An 8,756-nucleotide genomic window follows, 5' to 3' on the forward strand; every position below is an offset into this window, starting at 1 on the left:
TATCTGTCTTAAGGACTGCACCCCCAAGTGTCTTTCATTTTACTAAACAATTTTACTGTCTTGCCAGTGTAGAATCAACAGTTTCTTCAATCCACTGGTGAGTGATGGAAACCAATGGATTTAGCTGCAGTGATTAAAGAGAAATTAAGTTGCTTTCATTAGAGCAGCTGACGGTGGTTAAGAAAATAAATCAAACAAGAACATATAGTGCCAAGTATCCATAAAAGCTGAATTCAGAATTTTTGTTTTCCAAAGGAACGATCAGAGGTTCTGTCAATATTCCGTTTTCTGGGTTATGATCACATGGGTGTGTTCACTCTGTGCATATATTCATTCACTTTACTGTGTATGTGTTATACTTAAATTGCTATGTTTAAAGCTGCCTGAAAACCACTTTCTGACACACTGGCCCACACTTTATACTCAGGTTCATTTGACTCTATGCATTGAGGAAACTACTGTGTTCTCAAAATCACCCTATTCTTCACCAGCAAAGCACAGTGGAAAAGTTGAAATTGGAGTCCACAGACTTGAATTTGTGAACTAATTTTGATACATATGATGTGACCTTGTGTAAATCATTCCATTTCCTTAGTGTTGTATAATTACATGTTATTAGGTATGATCATAGATTCTTTGGATGGTGGGGCATAACACAGAGACACTCCAATAGATTAAAGGCAGAAGTCTATTACTTACAGCTCCAAGGGAAATAAGGCTGCATGCAGGGTCACACAGGGGGTTGCAAGCTGGAATTTGCAAGCTGTAGGAGGCAGCTTAAGGATAGCAAAAGAAGTGGGGCTAGTTAAGTTTGCTGGACTCCCAGTGGATTGGCTAGTTTGAATCATTTAAAGAGCCCCAGGTTACAGAGGCAGTCTTTAATTGTTTGATACCTGGCCCAGGGGTGATTAGGGCAGGTACATAGTGTCTCCAGAGTAAGAGCCTGATATGGGGAAACACTAGGGAGTGGCAGGAAGGGGAAGTGACGGGCCTCTGGACAGAGCCTCATAAGGGAGCTGACAGTCCTCTCTCCAGGGTCTCAAAACTGTGCCAAGACAGCACTTCAAGGAAAGGTATATTATACTTAGTCTTGCACTTGTAGCTACACAAGGGATATTTGCAGAATAAACAAATAAGTCTTGGCATTGTCATCTAAAATCTCAGAAAAAAAAGGTAATCTTTTATTCTACCCAACAGGGTAAAAACAAAGCAAATAGACTTTATATATAACAATGCAGTGTTTGTTTAATTAGTGTTCCTATGAAGTAGCCCATCTTACTATTTTATTTGTGTGATATTATTTTGAATCAAGGAAACTGTGAGACCTATCATATTATATTTTTTTGGACTCATAAACAACTACCAAAACTGCCAAACTGTGGTTAGTCTTATTGGAAGCTACAGGAGGTGATTTTCTTTGTATTCTTGTAAAAAAATTCAGACCAACATGGAGGTCACATTCATTTGGAACAAATATGTCCCATTATTTGTCCCATTATATTTATATTATATTCTTAAGATGGCAGAAAGATGTTTATTTAATACAGTCCCCTATACACACATCATTTGTTTTGCCCAGTGCAATAGGCTTATTCTTAAGACAAGAAAATTGATTATAATGGAAAATAGTTATTACAGAACAGATAACATTGGTAATGCATTCTGGCCTTCCAAAATTAGAACATAGCTTATAAAATTATCCCCCTCCCAAGTCTTCCTGTTTTTCAAATGGAATATTGAAGACGCTTAAAAGCAATGGCTGTCATGATAGAATTCCAGTGTTACTAATTAATTTATTGTGTAACTGCAAGAGGTGGAAAAATAAAGTAGAAAAAGCTTTGAGATAATAAGGAGCATTCTGCTATTCTCATAAACACACTTATACATATACACATGCATATATGTCATATATAATATTGAGCAGATAGAGGTAATTAGGGCAAGAGTAAGTGGTTTAGAGGGAGTTCAGTGTAGCATCTGTTATGTAAATACATTTTATTGTTACAAGCAATGTCCATTCATTTACATAATGTATTTGGCTGCTTTCAGGGGAGAAAACAGAATCGAGTGTTTGCAACAGATACTCTAAAACCCATAAAGCCAAAAATATTGACTCTGGCCCTTTAATAGAAAAAGTTTGCAGCTTCCTGCTCTAGAGTAGTGTTTCTCAAAGTGTGTTTCCCAGAGCAGCACTATCATTAGCAGCTGGGAACTTTGATATGCAAAACCTTAGGCATTTCTAGGGCCAACTGAATCAGTAACTCCGGTAGATGGGCCCAGCAATCAGCATTTTAACAAGCCCCATACTGGATTCTGATATACAGTAACATTTGGGATTCACCACTCCAGAGAAAAAACACAAAATTTAAGAAAAATGCAAGAGAACCAGTCAGGAGGTCAAGTTTCATGACTGTGACCAACCGCACATGCTTGATATTAATTACACTTTCTAGGTAAGGAATTATTAATGGATGCAAAAACTTAGTTGCACATTAGTACTAATCTATGGTACATATTTGCCAACCTTCATGCTTCCAGTGCTACTAATTGAATCCAAGCCACTGTTGTCTCTGGCCCAGGCCATTGCAAAACCTATTTAATTGAGCTTTTCTCCTCACACTTTCCTTTAGATAATGGGCCAGTGGTCTTTTTAAAATTAAGTAAGCCCATCACAAAGTCCTTCAAAAACTTATAATAATTAGCATAAAAAAATAACAAATCCTGCCTCTGGCTCCCTCCCACACACAAGCGCTTTCTGCTCACTCTAATTGGAATGCCCTTCATAAGATATTCTCATTAGGGTATCTCAAAGATATCCTTTTTTTAATTTTAAATTCGATTTTATTGCGATATATTCACATACCATACACTCATCCATGGTGTACAATCAACTGTTCACAGTACCATCATATAGTTGTGCATTCATCACCCCAATCTATTTTTGAACATTTTCCTTATACCAGAAAGAATCAGAATAAGAATAAAAAATAAAAATGAAAAAGAACACCCAAACCATTCCCCCCATCACACCCTATTTTTCATTTAGTTTTTGTCCCCATTTGTCTACTCATCCATCCATACACTGGATAAAGGGAGTGCGATCCATGAAGTTTTCACAATCACACTGTTATTCCTTGTAATCTACATTGTTATCCAGTTATCTTCAAGAGTCAAGGCTACTGGGTTGGAGTTTGATAGTTTCAGCTATTTACTTCTACCTATTCCAATACAATAAAACCTAAAAAGTGTTATCTATATAGTGCATAAGAATGTCCACCAGGGTGACCTCTCGACTCCATTTGAAATCTCTCAGCCACTGAAGCTTTATTTCGTTTCATTTTGCATCCCCCTTTTGGTCAAGAAGATGTTCTCAATCCCACAATGCCAGGTCCAGATTCATCACCAGGGGTCATATCCTGTGTTGCCAGGGAGATTTACACCCCTGGGAGTCAGGTCCCACATAGGGGGGAGGGCAGTGAGATCACCTGCCAAGGTGGCTTAATTAGAGAGAGAGAGGGCCACATCTAAGCAACAAAGAGGCACTCGGGGAGACTCTTAGGCACAATTATAAGCAGGTTTAGCCTCTCCTTTGCAGTAACAAGCTTCACAGGGGCAAGCCCCAAGACAGAGGGTTCAGCATGTCAAGACATCAGTCCCCAGTGTTTATGAGAACATCAGCAACAATCCAGGTGAGGAAGTCCAACACCTCTGCATCCTCTCCAGCTCCTCAGAGGGTCCCCGATGTCAAGACATCAGTCCCCAGTGTTTATGAGAACATCAGCAACAATCCAGGTGAGGAAGTCCAACACCTCTGCATCCTCTCCAGCTCCTCAGAGGGTCCCCGAATATATAGTTTTATCCTTTACCTAAATTACTTTGGGATATGTTGCTATTTCACCGTAACCTATACAGACCTGCTATATCTCACTTCCTATTCATAAAGTTCCATGTAATTGTGGTGTTTGAACAAATTGACTGTAGAAGTTATATTGTTTAGTAAATATAGATCCTATACCAAATAAACATTTCTTCCCTTGGTCTCACAGGGAAGTTGAAGTTTTAACACACAGTCAGTTTCAACCTTTACCCTTTGGCCCAATTTGCCCTAGTCTTAACCAGATCTGCTTCATTCATATCTCTAATTGAAGCCTGGGCTTTTTTTCAGTTTCTCTGTGTGTGTGTGTGTGTGTGTGTGTGTGTGTGTGTGTGTGTGTGTGTGTGTTTAACAGTTGCTGTATGCATTAATACTGACATTCATGTCTGCTGAGTTCTAGCTCTGAGTTTCAGGTTCACACAGATACCCACTGTTCCAGAGACAAATCAGGTTATGCACAAAGGGATCAATATCTCAGAGTTTGGAGATTGCCATTACAATTCAGGAATAGATATGACTGCTGTAACAGCTTACAACCTAGGGACCATTATAATAATCATTTCCCTGTTAGGCTGTGCTCTAAGATTCAATTCTGAGTTTACACGTTGTAGTTAGTCCATATCAGTGAGACATTATAGTGTTTGCCTTTGTTTCCAGCATACTTCACTCAAAATGCTGCCTACAGGATCCATTCACCTCCTTTTGTGTCTCACAACTTCTCTCCTTCTCATAGTTGCTGAATATTCCAACGCATGCATACACCACAGTTCACCATTCTGTTCCTCAGTCAGTGTACCCTTAGGCCACCTCCACCCACTGCAAATCATGAATAATGCCTCCATAAACACCAGTATGCCAATGTCCGTTCATATCTCTGCTATAAGATTTTGCAAGTACATACCCCATAATGAGGTTGCAGGACCTTATGGTCCCCACATATTTAACTTCTTGTGGAACCACCATAGTGACCTCTAGAAAGGCTACATCATTCTGCCTCCTCATCAACATTAAATAGGTACATCCCTCTCTCCATGTTTTCTCCAGCACTTTTACTTCTATTTATATTTTTTCCTACAATTTTACAGAGATATGTTCACATAGCATACAATTATCCACAGTGTACAGTCATTTGGTTCATGGTATCATCATATAGTTGTACATTTATCACCACAGTCAGCACTTGAACATATTGATTACTATGAACAAGTTTTTTTTTAGTGAATAACAAAAAAGATAATAATAAAAAGAAAAATAAAGTGTCATACAATACAATATATTAGCAAGGACAGAAAACAACATTACTACCAAGAATCCCATATCTCTCCCTTATATCCCGCTTTCATACACATAACTTTGGTATATTGCCTTTGTCACATTTAATGGAAGCATATTGGAATGCTACTGTTGACCATAGACTTCAGTTTGCTTTGATTATGTTTTTTCCCAATACCATCCCTTTTTCAACACTTTGCATGGTTGACATTCATTTGGTCTCCCACATGTGAGAACATTTTTATATTTGTACATTTAGTAACATTCATTGGCCACTCCAGTTTTTGACAAGTTATACAGTCCCAGTCTTCACCATCTTTCTTTACCTCTGGTGTCATACATTCCCCTATCCCACCTCTTTCAGCCTTACTCACAGACATCTTTGTTCAGCGTACTTACAATATTGTGCTACCATTACACGGTGTTATGCTATCTATTTCTTGATCTATACAATCAGTCCTGCTGAACATTCTGTAGCCCTTCAGCATCAAATGCCTGATCTCTACCTTCTTTCCATCTCCTGGTAGCCTGTGTTATCTCAAAGTTTGCTCACTAATGTTAGTTCATATTAGAGAGACCATACAGTATTTGTCCTTTTCTTTCTGACTAACTTCACTCAACATAATGTCCTCAAGGTTCATACATGTTATCACATGTTCCATGTCTTTGTTCTGTCCTACAGCTGCATAATATTCCATCAGGTGTACATACCACAGTTTGTTCATCTACTCATTCACCAACGGACACTTGGGCTGCTTCTGTCTCCTGGCAATCGTGAGCAATGCCGCAATAAACATTGGTCTACAAATGTCCGTCTGTGTTTTAACTTTCAGTTCCTTTGAGTATACACCTAGCAATGGAATAGCTGGGTCATATGGCAAATCTATACTCACCTTCCCGAGGAACTGCCATGCTGTCTTCCAGAGTGGCTGCACCATTCCACATTCCCACCGGTAAGTGTGCCTCCTTATCCACATCCTCTCCAGCATTTGCAATTCTCTGTTTTTTGGATAATGGCCATTCTGGTAGCTGTGAGATGACATTCCACTGTGGTTCCGATTTGCATTTCCCCAATAGCCAGTGAAGTTGAGCATCTTTTCATATGTTTTCAAGCCATCCACATTTCGTCTTCAGAAAAGTGTCTGTCCATGTCTTTTACCCATTTTTTAATTGGGTTATTTGTCTTTCTGTTGTTGAGTTTTAGGATTGCTTTATTTATTTGGGATATTGAACCCTTCCCTGATATGTGGTTTCCAAATAGCATCTCCCATTGTGTAGGTTGCCTTTTTACTTTTCTGACAAAGTCCTTTGATGTACAAAAGTGTTTAATTTTGAGGAGACCCCATTTGTCTATTTGTTCTTTGGTTGCTCATGCTTTGGGTGTAAGGTCTAGGAAACCACCTCCTATCACAAGATCCTTAAGATATTGCCCTATGTTTTCTTCTAAGAGTCTTATGGTCTTAGCACTAATGTTTAGGTCTGTGATCCACTTGGAGTTAACTTCTGTATAAGGTGTGAGGTAGGCATCCTCTTTCACTCTTTTGGAAATGGATAGCCAGTTCTCCAAACACCATTTGTTTAAGAGGCTGCTCTGTCCCAGTTGCTTTGGCTTGACTGCCTTATCAAAGATCAATTGTCCGTAGATGCCTATTTCTGAACACTCAATTCGATTTCATTGGCCATTATCTCTGTCCTTATGCCAGTGCCATGCTGTTTTGAGAACTGTAGCTTTGTAATATGCTTCAAAGTCAGGTAGTGTGAGACTTCCCACTTTGCTCCTCTTTCTGAAGATATTTTTGGCTATTCAGGGCACCTTCTCTTCCAGATAAATTTGGTTATTCATTTTTATATTTCTGCAAAGTAAGTTGTGATTTTAATTGGGATTGCATTAAATCTATAAATCAGTTTAAGTAGAGTTGACATCTTAATTATATTTAAAGGAGAGTTGATATCTTAAATCTTAATTATATTTAATCTTCCAGTTCATGAACACAGTATGTTCTTCCATTTTTTTAGGTCCTGTTCAATTTCTTTTAGCAGTTTCTTGTAGTTTTCTTTGTGTAGGTATTTTGTGGCCTTTGATAAGTTTATTCCTAAATACTTGATTCTTTTGGTTGCTATTGTAAATGGAATTTTTTTTATTTCTTCCTCTTGTTACACATTATTTGTATATCAGAACACTACAGATTTTTGCATGTTGATCTTGTAGCCTGCCATTTTGGTGTATTTACTGATTAGCTCTAATAGCTCTGCTGTAGATTTTTCTGGATTTTCTACATATGGAACCATGTCATCTGCAAAGAGTGAAAGTTTTACTTCTTCCTCTCCAGTTTGGATGCCTTTATTTCTTTTTCTTGCCTAATTGCTCTAGCTAGAACTTCCAGCACCATGTTGAATAACAGTGTTGACAGTGGGCATCCCTGCCTTGTTCCTGATCTTAGAGGAAAAGCTTTCAATCTCTCCCCATTGAGTACAATGTTAGCTGTGGGTTTCTCATATATTGCCTTTATCATATTGAGAAAGTTCCCTTCTATTCCTATTCTTTGAAATGTTTTCATCAAGAAAGGATGTTGAATTTAGTCAAATGCCTTTTCTGAATTGATCAAGATGATCATGTGGTTCTTTGCTTTGATTGACTAATGTGGTGTATTACATTAATTGATTTTCTTTTGTTGAACCAGCCTTACATAACTGGAATAAACCCCACTTGATCATGGTGTATAATTCTTTTAATATGCTGCTGGATTCTATCTGTGAGTATTTTGTTGAGGATTTTTGCATCTATATTCATTAAAGAGATTGGACTATAATTTTCTCTTTTTTTGTAGTATCTTTGTCTGATTTTGGTATTAAGGTGATGTTGACTTCATAGAATGAGTTGAGTAGCTTTCCCTCCTCTTCAATTTTTTTTGAAGAATTTGAGCAGGATTGGTATTAATCCTTTCTTGAATGCTTGGTAGAATTCATATGTGAAGACAGCTGGTCCTGGGCTTTTCATTTTTGGGAGCTTTTTGAGGACTGACTCAATGTCTTTGCTTGTGATTGTTTGTTGAGATCACCTATTTCTTCTCACCTATTCAATGTTGGTTGTTTATGCTTTTCTAGGAAGTGGTACATGTCATCTAAGTTGTCCAGTTTATTAGCACATAGTTGCTCATAGTATCTTCTCATTATCTCCTTTATTTCTGCAGGGTCAGTAGTTATGTTTCCTTTCCTGTTTCTGATTGCATTTATTTGCATCTGCTCTCTTTTTTATTTGTTAGCCTAGCTAGGGGTCCATCAATTTTGTTGATTTACTCAAAGAACTAGCCTCTGGATTTGTTGATTCTCTCTATTGTTTTCCTGTTCTCAATTTCATTTATTTCTGCTCCAATCTTTATTTCTTTTCTTCTGTTTGCTTTGTGGTTTATTTGCTGTTCTTTCTATAGTTCCTCCAGGAGGACAGTTAATTTCTCAATTTTTGCTCTCTCTTCTCTTTTAATATAGGCATTTATGACAATAAATTCCCTCTCAGCACTGCCTTTGCTGCATCCCATAAGTTTTGATATGTTGTGTTTTCATTGTCATTTGCCTCAAGGTATTTAATAATTTCTTTTGTAATTTTTTCCTT

General features: G+C 37.8%; 1 pseudogene; it reads right to left on the minus strand.

Annotated features, from left to right (window-relative positions):
• LOC119532572 overlaps nucleotides 1-6,091 on the minus strand; it is a 55,516-nt pseudogene extending 49,425 nt beyond the window's left edge.
• Between the last annotated feature and the right edge of the window lie 2,665 nt (nucleotides 6,092-8,756).

This window comes from Choloepus didactylus, chromosome 4 (assembly GCF_015220235.1).
Source record: "Choloepus didactylus isolate mChoDid1 chromosome 4, mChoDid1.pri, whole genome shotgun sequence".
Classification (NCBI taxonomy): domain Eukaryota; kingdom Metazoa; phylum Chordata; class Mammalia; order Pilosa; family Megalonychidae; genus Choloepus; species Choloepus didactylus.